The sequence below is a fragment of the Macaca nemestrina genome, chromosome 2 (genome assembly GCF_043159975.1).
Source record: "Macaca nemestrina isolate mMacNem1 chromosome 2, mMacNem.hap1, whole genome shotgun sequence".
NCBI classification, from domain to species: Eukaryota; Metazoa; Chordata; class Mammalia; order Primates; family Cercopithecidae; genus Macaca; species Macaca nemestrina.
Genome location: NC_092126.1, coordinates 140,115,124 through 140,127,683, shown reverse-complemented (window position 1 = coordinate 140,127,683; position 12,560 = coordinate 140,115,124). Strand labels below are relative to the sequence as shown.

Below are 12,560 nucleotides of genomic sequence, written 5' to 3'. Positions count from 1 at the left end.
ATTGAACTTGGCCTAGGAGAAACGCAAGCTGATTTTCACAATTAGTCTGTGTCTTTTTAAACGTGGTCTGTCTTAGCATTTTTTGTGGCCACACAACAGGATGTTGAACCATGACAGTATTTGCCAGTGCTGATGAGTTGAAGAAACTGTCCATATGGTTCCATGGCCAGAGGGCCATGCTTATTATGTGGCCTATCCCATCAAAAAGAAGAAGAATCCCAGCACTTTGGGAGGCCGAGGCGGGCGGATCACAAGGTCAGGAGATCGAGACCACAGTGAAACCCCGTCTCTACTAAAAATACAAAAAAAAAAAAATTAGCCGGGCGCGGTGGCGGGCGCCTGTAGTCCCAGCTACTCAGGAGGCTGAGGCAGGAGAATGGCGGGAACCCGGGAGGCGGAGCTTGCAGTGAGCCGAGATCGCGCCACTGCACTCCAGCCTGGGCAACAGCGTGAGACTCCGTCTCAAAAAAAAAAAAAAAAAAAAAAAAAAAAAGAAGAAGAAAGTAGTAGAAAGACTAAGGCTTCATGGGTTAATTATGAATTAATACTAATATTACTAAAAGATAGAGTACACAAAGGAGGTTTATCTGCCAAAGAAGTTCCCATCTTTCATAATATAATCCATATTAAATTTTCTCTGAAACTCTAGCATAGTCTAAAGCACAATGCCACTGAAATCAGAAAAAAAAAAAAAAAAAAAAAAACGAGGTTTGTTCCCTGAAAAATTCACCATCAAATGTAACACGAAGAGACCGAAAAAATGTAAAAACAAAAGGATTTGTCCAATTTTAGACTACCATATTTTATATCTTACAAATGTAGTTACCAACTTTTTAAAAACGTTAGTAGGTAGGATTGTATCAAAATAAGTGACAACATAGTAATTTTTAACAACAGTTTTAAAGGCAAGAAAGGCTAGACAATTTGCATGCATGCCGTATCCATTAACAATAACAAAATAGTATTTGCTGCATTGCAAACATATCATTGTTTCTAATATATGTATAACACGAAATGTAGCTAATATAATTAATTACTCAATTTGAAACACAGAGAATACAAGCCAACTACAATTTGTATGAAGCCAGCTTCTGACATTGGATTTATTATTAATAAAAGATTCCAAATTCTGTTATCGATGAGTGGAAGGAGCCACATCTGAATTTAGAATTTTCCATGGCATGTAATCAGATTTTTTTAAGTCATTATCTTAGAGTATTCCCCAATAGCAGACATGTAATGTCTTATTTAATTTCTGAGATGTCTAGTGTACTAGATCCCAATTTACATAAACAATTGAATTACGCCATTATTGACAGAGTAACAAAACTATTCTATTATGCAGCAAACCCGGGCCAAATATAATTCTTTATCTGATTTCAATTAGTAGAGATAAATGTGAAGAGGTAAATTAGAAGAGGTAAATGAGAAGCTTTTGGGTGCATCTACCCCTAACATTTAGAAATAACTAGGAATTTTGAACAACACAGAAACCTGGACTATTGGCCAATAAAAAAACACACGACAGAAATGATATGTCTACTGATATCTAAAGGCCACCAAGCAGATTTTCCAGCCACTAAGTCAATGCCAATGTTTATATTTCATATGATTTTTCCCACAACTTCCAGAAAGGGATAATTCTTGTGTGCAGTGGTACCCTGAGTATACTACCCCTTTCAGGCTCAGTAGGTCTTCAATGTTTGCTAAATTGAGTTGAAATTGCCGTCATTGAGGCTGATTATTTCTTATGAAATTTTAATCAATACCTCAATATTTCTCAAGTGCTTACTACTGTTTAAGGTACTGAGAGAGTAAAGTAAAAAAGTTAAAATCTGCCCTAGACTAACTAGCTAAGTAGCAGAGAATGCAATTATATCTAATTATCCTAGTACTCATGCTTTTTCCAGAGCCTTTACTTTGCCTTACGTTTAGTAAAACAATTCTGCATGGTAATTATATGGTCCAAGAAGTTTCAGCAGAGTCATCACTACATGCCCTAAAGATACTCCACGTGTTTACCCCTCAAAATGTGGTCTTATCCCAGACCTAATGAATCAAATTGCATTTTCACAAGACACCCTATGCACTGTAGTACATACAGTGACTCGTATGTACAATAAAGTTGGAGAAGTATTGATCTATTTACTATTAAACTTTAATCTGAAAAATTTTTCTTTACTTCAAAGTAAGACTACATCTTGCTTATGATCTTATGAAAATAATTTATAAAAGAATAATAACATACATTTTAAATGTTTTATAAAATTAACCAAACTAGTAAACAAATTGATTATGATTTATTAAAATAAACTTTAAAAATTCTCTCTGTTGATGTACAATATAGAAATTCAAAGATGTAATCATAACTAAAGATTTTATGGCATAACAAGCAGTACAGATATTTGAATGTATCACTTAGATTTCTCCCTTAATTAAGAGATATTAAAATATAGTAAAAAATTAATATAAACAGAATCAAACAACTTGATCATTGTCTCAATTTTATTAAGAAAAAAATTAAATAAAAACTATAAGATTAAGAATTTCCAGTTTTTTAACGTATCTAAACATGTCTTAACAGAAATGATTTTAAAAAAAACAAAAAGAAGGAACACTCAGTAAAGATCAAACTGTACCGAGCAATTGGCATTTTCAGATAAGGCAAAATGCATGTGTAAGAATTAACTGGAACATTTTAATTGATGCTTTTGGTAACATTCATAGAGAAAGACTGATTTTTTCCATTCTTCTGTTAGAATATACAAAAAAGATACTTTATCTCGAGGATTGGTAATAACATCTCAGTGAAAGATATTAAAATATTCTACCTTCATTTACTTCTCTGGCATTTAAAATAAAAAAACACACAGTCAGAAATAAAGATAAGCTTGGCTATCTGTAAAAAACAGGAAAACCTGATAACAAAAATAGAGATTTGCATGAATAATTTGTAAAAAGCATATAGTTAGAGGGAAAAAAGCAGAAGGTAATACCATGATTACATATATGCATATTATTATATGAGGATTTAAGGTTGAAGTTATACTACTAATCTACAATGAATAATAAAAATATGTATGGAAATTTGTGAGCACCATGAAATGATGGAAAGGCTTCCAAAAATTCAATAGCAGTTTAAATACATGATTGAAAGTGGAGCAATGTTAAGATATTTTTTCCTTCTTAATCAGCAAATACTAACTAAATGTCTACTGTGTTTGAAACAGTATGTTAGGTGTTACAATGGGGATGTGAACATAAAAAGTGTTAGATGTAAAAGGTACTCTTTTCCACATTAAAACTCATTGTTATGCATTTATGGAGGTTATGACTTATTATAGGGAGCTGACTCTGCACAGGCCCTCTAGTAAGTGTGTAATAAATGTTAACTCATTGAATGCTTAAGACAAACTTCTGGGCTAGTTATTGTTTACACCCATATTTTATAAATCAGGAAACAGGCATAAAGAGAAGCAATAAGTGACTCAAGGTACCCACTAGATGGCGGAGGGCTCAGATTCTAACCATACCTTTCTTTAGACCGGAAAACACTTATTTTATCAAGTTCTCTTTCAGTTCATTTCCAAAACATGGTTTACTGATAGCAGAGTTACTAAAATCAGCATAAATGTAATCTATATGTGTATGTACATATGTGTGTGTGTGTGTGTATATATATATACATATAATTTTATTTTTATAGAATGACCTTTAATATTGGAGATTTAAAATCTGACCTTCAGAGTCCAATAACTCTCTAAAATGTGATGGAACATTTGTGTGTGTACATGTATATGCATTTTCTCAAGATTCTTAGCTTATGTGGCATCTTAAAGGCAGGCTTAATATCCATTCCCCTGCTATGGAAGAGAGTTTTCACCATAAGTATCTTAACACGTGAGGCACTAATGATGGTCATGCTAATACTAAGGATTTTTTTTCTTCTTTTCTTGTGCCATCCTGTGCAATTATGGTGTAATTAGCAGAGTGGATAACAACGTGGGCTTTGAGGTCAAACTCCTTATGACTGAATCTGAATCCCAACATTTGATTTTTGTATTACTGGGCCAAGTTAATTAATGGCCCACGTCCTTGTTTTTTTTTCTGTTTTTTTTTTTTGTTGTTTGTTTTTTGTTTTTGTTTTTTGTCTATAGCATAGAAATACTAACATTACCTGTGTCAATAATTGATATAAATAGTTCAAAATGCTTAGCACGGTACCTGACTCCATTAGCAGTCAATAGGTAGGCTTTTAATGAACTGATTTCTCATCCTGCTTAAGAATGTAGGCACATCTACAACTCCATGAGGAATAAACAACAAGGAAAGAAGAAATTGTTTTATCACACTGCATTTTGAACAAAGAGGCCTAACTACTATATACTGGGCTTTTTGAAAGGAGTCTAATGCCAGCAAAACTGTGCTCAGCATTAAGTTTCACTGCTTCAAATCCTTCCTTGAATTCATGCAACCTCTTGTCTGTGTTCTTACCTACTTAATCTTTTTGATCTACAATGCTCTAATTTTTATTTTAGGAATGATGATGTGATTGTTGTGAAAGTTAAGTTAATTAAATGCTAGATATTAATCTAATTCTTATTCTTAGTTGATACTAATATTTGGTATTTTCTCTCCTCCAAGACTTCAGTTACTATTTCTGATTCTCACTCTGTTTGTTGCTCATGCCTAATGTCTTCTTAAAATTCTTGCCTATGGCTGGACTCAGAAGTATGTTTTGTGGCTTCAACTAGCTCCGGTTGTCAGTCCCTAGACTCTCCTTGGTTTTGGCATCACCAAATTCTGACATTTGACTTATGGTGTTGGTATGTTTCCTCCTTATTTCCTCAATAAGTTTAGTAATAACACCATTTCTCTCATGTCTTTATTCTCTAATATCCACCTAATTAGAATATTTTAACTGTTCACACAATTTAATAGAAAAATTTTCCCCAAATTACCAAACCTCAGTATTCTCTTCAGATAATTAAATCACAGGTTATAGCATTTGCATTTAAAATGTTCTGTAAAATTAGAATTTAAAGGCATTTACATGTGTAGATATATAGTATGACCATTCAACCAACAGAAAAATTAATAGTGTTTGTATTGTACCATGCTATTCCTCTAATTCATTATGGGTCAAAATTCAGAAGAACAAGCTGTGTCTGACAGTTAAGTGACACTGGGTAGATTTTATAGTGGCTTTAGAATATAGAACATGCACGAAACGAAGCCAATAACATAAAAACATTTCAAGGTTAACTGATAAGTTGAAGGCAGACTTCTTAGAGCAGTTGAACATGCAACATTTTAATCTTCCCACTGTCAGGGAAGGTAGGTAGTATACACAGAAAACAAAAGTAAAAGATGTTCTACCCTTTTGCCTGATTTTTTACCTATTACCTTCTACTTGATGGGTCATGATGAATAGAACACCAGAAAGGAGAAGGATCACATCAAATCCACTTGGAAGGCTTCTTTACGTGCAGCATGTGCATCAAATTTTGTGTTATTTTAAGGAATTACATCAAGACTAAAGCAGAATGTTTTTACCCTGTTTTCCTGGTGTATTAGTCCATTTAGTGTTGCTATATCAGACTACCTGAGATTGAGTAATTTATAAAGAAAAATGGTTTATTTGGCTCATGATTCTGGTGGCTGGAAGGTTCACGGTTGGGCAGCTGCAGCTAGTGAGGTCCTCAGGCTGCTTCGACTCATGGCAAAAAGCAGAAAGAAACTGGTGTGTGCAAAGAGGTCACATAGCAAGAGGGGAAGCAAGAGAGAGAAAGACTGAGGAAGCCAGACTCTTTTTAAAATGCTCTCTAGCAGGAACAAATCTATTCTCAAGAGAGCAAGAACTCACTCACCCCAGAGGGAGGGCATTAATCTATTAAGGAGAGATCTGTCCCCAAGGCCCAAACAGGCTCCACCTCCCAAAATTGCCACATGGAGGATAAAATTTCAACATGAGTTTTAGTGGGGACAATCCATATCCAAACCATAGCACCTGCATTTCATGAACTAATACCTGTTCATAATTATTTCAATACAGTAGAGATTAACATTCACATCCGTTTTTGTCACTACAGCAAATCTAATATCTACAGAATACTTAATTTATTTACATATAGAAAACAGATCTGTACATGTAGATTCCAAGGTGTAAATAGAAAATAAGGAATGCTCTAGATTTTTTGTTTGATATCAGCCATAACTTAGTGCAAAGTTTGAGGACAAAGAGGATTAGAAATAGCTAAATTTCTTATACTAAAAAAAAAAAAAAATTGGGTCATTGGGCAATTATAATTTCTTATTGCTGAAACTAGAGCAATACTGCTATTTTTATAGTTAGATGATTAACTGGAGTATTGCTTCCAGTTCTGTCTAAAGATAATGCTGTAGACCATGAAATTTTAATTGACTCTCTAATTTTACTGATATTTGGAAATTGTAAAATTGATTTGATTAAAATGAGTTAGATAAGAAGTAGAAATGTGGGTATAAATTCTTCCTGTTCACAATTTAAGTTTTAGGTAAAATCTCCCACTGGAATCTATTTTAGATCAAATACTGATATTGTGGTAAAATGTCCCACCAGAATCTGTTTTAGATCAAACATTAATATTGAATTTTAATGATTTTTCACCTGATTATTATACTTAGGGTGTAATATCTATGTTAATCTCACTGTCATTTAATAAGCTATCTTTTAAAAATTTCTTATTTTAACAAATCACATAAGAAGTCAATCTACAAACAAGTAAATTACAAAGTTTGCTCATTTAAATCAAAATAAAAGTTGTCCTTTCCATCGTTTCATGTCAATAACTTTAATTACAAGTAATTGTATGGCTGGGCATGGTGGTTCATGCCTGTAATCCCAGCACACTGGGAAGCCAAGGTGGGGAATCACTTGAAGTCAGGAGTTTGAGACCAGACTGGCCAATATGGTGAAACCCCATCTGTACTGAAAATACAAAAATTAGCCGGGTATGGTAGTTTGTGCCTGTAATTCCAGCTACTCAGGAGGTTGAGGTGGGAGAATTACTTGAGCCCAGGAGGTGGAGGTTGCAGTAGGCCAAGATGGTGCCACTGCACTACACAGCCTGGTGGACTGAGACCCTGTCTCAAAAAAAAAAAGAAAAAAGTAATTGTACATAAGTAGTTATACACAAAAATATATCTGATACCCTTGTCCAGACAAAATTCAAAGATTTAATCAATGGATTAAGGAAAACCTAATTTATCATTCCTTATAAGATCATCAATGTAGTAAAAATGAAAAAAAGCAAAAGAGATAGACATGAAGTGAACACGAAGTACTATCTCAAGAGAGACAGGATCGAGGGAAGAGAGGAAAAAATCTAAATCTGGCCACTGTACCAAATAATGTAGATCGCATTTGCCGCAAAGCACATGCACAGACAATTGTTCATCAGTTCTGAACAAGAGGAAACACATATCGAAAAATTCAGGAAATTTTATAGAAAGGACTGTTAAATACCGTATTCATCTATTTTATGTTGTCTGACTTTGGGGAAAGAACACAAATATTTATTTTCAGGGAAGAGTTGTGTGAGTCCCAAAGAGGAAAGAAATGTTTATAATTTGCAAATCTTTCTTTGAGTACCCTCCTTCACAGAACCAGCCAGACGAAAGCCTAAACTCTCTTCTCCTCATATCTAGCAGAGGTTTTGCTCTCCAATCTGCTTGTCTGAATCCCATTCACCCTCGAAAACCTATTTTGATTCCCAGTGCTTCAGACACACCTTATGAATCTTTTCGGTTCTCTCAGTTCCACTGACTGTCAAAGGTTCAGGTAATGCAGCTCTACCAGCAAAGGGGCAGTTAGGTAAATAAATCCCTTTGTCTTTCCTTCCACAGACTGTTCCCAAGTGGTTTCTCTCTACAGCCTGTCCGGAAGCAACCTATGTGGCTGACAACCTAAGATGCCAAGCTACCAGTGATGTGCCTGTGGCTTGAAGTGAGGCAGCAGCTGTGCAGTAAGATACAATCATCCATTGCGTCCCTGCAAGTGGACCTCCCTGAGAAGCAGAACTGAGCACTGTTTCCTGGGGAACCCCACCAGGGTATACAGCTTTCTCTAACACACCCTTCTCCAATCACTACAGTTCACGATACGCTCTTTCTCCCCACATCGAAAAACTGAGAGCCAGGGAGATTCAATAACTAACTTAACCACAGCCCTGATAAAGGTCTTCTGATATGGAGTCAGTGTTTTGGCTACTGAGTCACTGTCTAAATCATTTTACTGTCTTGTATTTTTAATTTTCTTTTTAGATAAGTTTTTGTTCTCCAAATATGCTGTAAAAGCTAAGGTTTGTTTGAGGCGGGTGATATAGGGATTATAAGACCATGGACTCTAAAGTCAGATCACTTTGAATATGTGCCTGAGTTTCCCTTTTTGGCCATGTTAATTTAGGAGCAGTTGCTTGATTTCTATGCCAACTTTATATAGAATGGAAATTGAGTAGTAATAACATCATCATCTTGTTTTGAGAATTCAATGCATTATGCTATATATATATATAGAGAGAGAGAGAGAGAGCCTAGAGCATAATGGGTGTCCCAAGATAGTAGCTAACATTCTTTATTTGTTTATATTCTCCAGGATGTCCAACAATTAGCAGGAACTTAATAAATATGCATTTTTCTGATTGCATTTACTGTTAAATATTTTCTTTTCTTTCTATACCCAGATGTATATTTGTCAATATTATCAATAAATTCAGTCCCCTAACAGAAAGCGATTTAGTCAAATAACCACCTTGTTTATAAGTATAAATAAGGAGCATAAGCTTTATACTTATAAACAATGTGGTTATTTAATAATTGAAGTGACTTTCTGTTAGTCTGCTGATGCCCCTTAAAGCAGTACAAAAGTTGATGCAAAGAAATGGAGTTGGCCTTTGAACAATGCAGTGGTTGGGGTGCCAACTTTCTCACAGAGTTGAAACTCCACCTGTAACTTTTGACTCCCCAAAATTAACTACTAATAGTCTCCAATTGACCAGAAGCCTTACTGATAACATAAATAGTCCATCAACAAGTTTTGTATGTTATATGCATTATACAATGTATTTTTACAATAAAGTCAGCTAGAGAAGATAACATGTTACTAACAAAAGCATAAGGAAGAGAAAATATATTTACAGTTTATTACATGGAAGTGAATCATAATAAAGTTCTTCATCATCTTGACATTGAGTAGGCTGAGAAGAAGGAGGAAGAGGAGGGGTCTGGTCTCACTGTCTTAGGAGTGGCAAAGGTGAAAGAATTGGAGGAGGTGAAAGGAGAGGCTGGAGAGGCAGGCACACTCAGTATAACTTTTAATGAAAACAACTCAAGTATAAATAGACCTGCACGGTTCAATCCCCATTGTCCAAGGGTCAACTCTACATTCAAATCACTAGGATAAGAGTCGGTGTATAAAACAAATCTTAATCATTCTTTTGTTCAGTTCTGATCATGAAACTAAAGGGTATAATACAAGCCAGAGTAAAATTTTTTTAATTATTATGACAATATAGACCCTGTTTATTGGTTCCTAAACATTCACTGACTCACAGAATTGTTGCAGTAAGACCTCTAGTATTTTTTTTAGTCGCTGTCCTAGCTCCAGGCAAAAACTAGTGTTGCTTTGGGCACCTGTATCGAGTTATATTAGGCATAGTGTAATTAAATCTATATGGGCAGCAGGAAGAGGGAAAGAAAAGGAAACAAAAATAAAAACCTATATGAAGTGTCATCATAAACAGGTAACAAATAAATCCAATTTGCTATGTTTTGCTGGAAAGTAGATGCTTATAAAAGAAATAGGCCAGGCAGGGTGGCTCACACCTTTAATCCCAACACTTGGGAGGTCAAAGTGGGCAGATCACTAGGTCAGGAGTTCGAGACCAGCCTGGACAACATGGTGAAACCCCTTCTCTACTCAAAATACAAAAATTAGCCAGGCGTGGTGGCGCTTGCCTGTAATCCCAGCTATTCCAGAGGCTGATGCATGAAAATTGCTTGAACCCAGAAGGTGGAGGTTGCAGTGAGCCGAACTCAAGCCTGGGTGAAAGAGTGAGACTCCACCACAAACAAACAAACAAACAAAAGAAATAGACCTGAGTAATTTTATGTTACTTGTTTTTGCAACTCTCAACAAAATCTAGAAATACATATTTTTAACATTAAATAGCTAAGGATATACTTCTCATTAACTGATTTTTCAAGGATGATTCAGGGTCTTAGGTAGTTAACTGAAAGGGTTTTATCAGCAAATAGTTGTTCAGAAGGGTTATCTAGATATTAGAAATAGACTCAAATACATTTTAATTTAAATGAGAATGTTACTGGTACCAGTTTCTACTTTTTCAGAATTCCTAGTGTCTGTAATTGTGTTTACAACTAGTGTGTAATTACTGGAGTGAACAAATGATTCAATCTTAAGTCTTTGGATCAACTATCTTAAACTCCAAAGAAGAAAGCAAGCATCAAATATTCAGACTTCTAAATTTATCAAAATGTGTCTCCTTGTTTAATATGCACAAATAATTGAAGTGTCATCTTTGTAGTGGCTGACACAACACAGACAGATTCAGGGTGACTGAATTATGGCACAAATTAGGAGATGGTAGGTAAGAGCAGTTGCTAAATAACGTAATTATTTGGTTCCATGATGTGTCTTTATTCTGATGGCATGCCAGAGTGTGTTGCTATGCTGACTCCCATAAAATGTTAAGGAAATACAATTTAACATTAATAAAACAGCATCAGATGGAAAGCCTAACTAAATTAATCCAGTGAAATAGGCCAAAGAGAAATATTTATCTCTTCAGTAGAAAAAGGGAAAGATAAAGTGTCTCCATTCGTTGCAGCATTTTGGGATGCCTGAGAAAACACAAAAGATAATTAATACAGATTCATATGCTAACATGCCTTACAGCCCAAGTAAATCAAAAGAAAAGATGAGAAAGTACGAAGTTGGCAAAGGATACAAAAATTTGTGAATGCAGGACTTTAAAGAAACAAATTAAAACAAAACAAAACAAAACAAAACAAAAAAAACAAAAACAACAAACTATGCTCCCAAAGTAACTAGAGGAGAACCAATTGAAAATACAGTGGAGGAGAGAGTTATGCAGAACATAATGGAGAATTCTGAACATTGTGAGGACATTCTGGCTATGCTATTATTACATTTATGACTATGAACCTATTGTGTGATTTCCTCAGGGCTTTGAAGTTTTATAAATGTAAAGTTGTTTCTGCTGAAAACTTTGGGATAGACAGATGAGATTCAAGTCAGATGACCTTAAACTAGCAATTTGAACCTTAAGGTTCTCAGCTTCCTTCACATATAAAAAGGCAAGAGAACGGGATTGGAACACTAATGATTATTAATCTTTTCACTCCAGCTCCCTGTAATCTGGTGATTTCAGGACATGAGTGTCTGAAAACTTGAGTATCAAGATTGAACACGGTTTTGAAAGTGAAGGGTGCTAGCGGAATTTCTAATCCTGGATTCCCTTTGGCTACTGAATTATAGCATTCCTCAGAGTCTACAAAACTAGGTTTACAAAAGTGGCTGAGGATAGGGGACCAAACTGGGTATGACACTTTGTCTGCTAACTTTAATTCTTTCTTCTTAGTTATAATATACAGTTTTATGCCTATTTTAATTCCTTTGTGGAGCTTATCGACTTTATACCTGTTTATTGAATTTGCATATCTATCTCTCCATGTCATCAAAAATTACATTGTATGTTACATTAAAAATCCAATCAGTCGGCCGGGAGCAGTGGCTCATGCCTGTAATCCCAGCACTTTGGGAGGCCGAAGCGGGCGGATCACGACGTCAGGAGATCGAGACCATCCTGGCTAACACGGTGAAACCCCGTCTCTACTAAAAAATAGAAAAAATTAGCTGGGCCTGGTGGCGGACACCTGTAAGTCCCAATAACTCGGGAGGCTGAGGCAGGAGAATGGCGTGAACCTGGGAGGCAGAGCTTACAGTGAGCCGAGATCGTGCCACTGCACTCCAGCCTGGGCAACAGATCGAGACTCCGTCTCAAAAAAATAAAAAATAAATAAATAAAATAAAAAATAAAAAATAAAAAAATCCAATCAGTCTTTCGAACACTGTGTATTCATTATGCTGTGCCACTGAAAGGACTGATTTTTTTTGTATTGATGTGAATAAATAAGACTCCCATCTTTCAGTATTTGGACAACATGTTGATTTATTCTATACCTTTTAGCGACATAAAGATAGAGCTTTACCTTGCATATCATTATTTGCAGAAGTTTTTTTAGTATAACTGCGAAGAAACAAAAAAAATGTGTATATTGTGAAGGACTGCCTTTAGTTCCACAGATGGACACTATAATTCACCAGAAATCTAATTAAAATCCTGCAGTGTGATGTTTAAGATTATACAAGGCTTTGGAGTCAGATCTTCTCAGAACTGAATGTTTTTCTGTCACTTACTGGTTGCAGTATGATACTTAACTTCTCTAAGCCTTAGTTTTACTCATTTAAAAATATG

The 12,560-nt window shown here is 35.2% G+C and overlaps 1 protein-coding gene across 7 annotated transcripts in view; it reads right to left on the bottom strand.

Moving 5' to 3' along the window:
* The window catches only part of LOC105479608 (contactin 6), a 307,236-nt gene that overhangs the window by 47,896 nt on the left and 246,780 nt on the right, over positions 1-12,560 (bottom strand). The gene's annotated exons all lie outside the window — the stretch shown is intronic.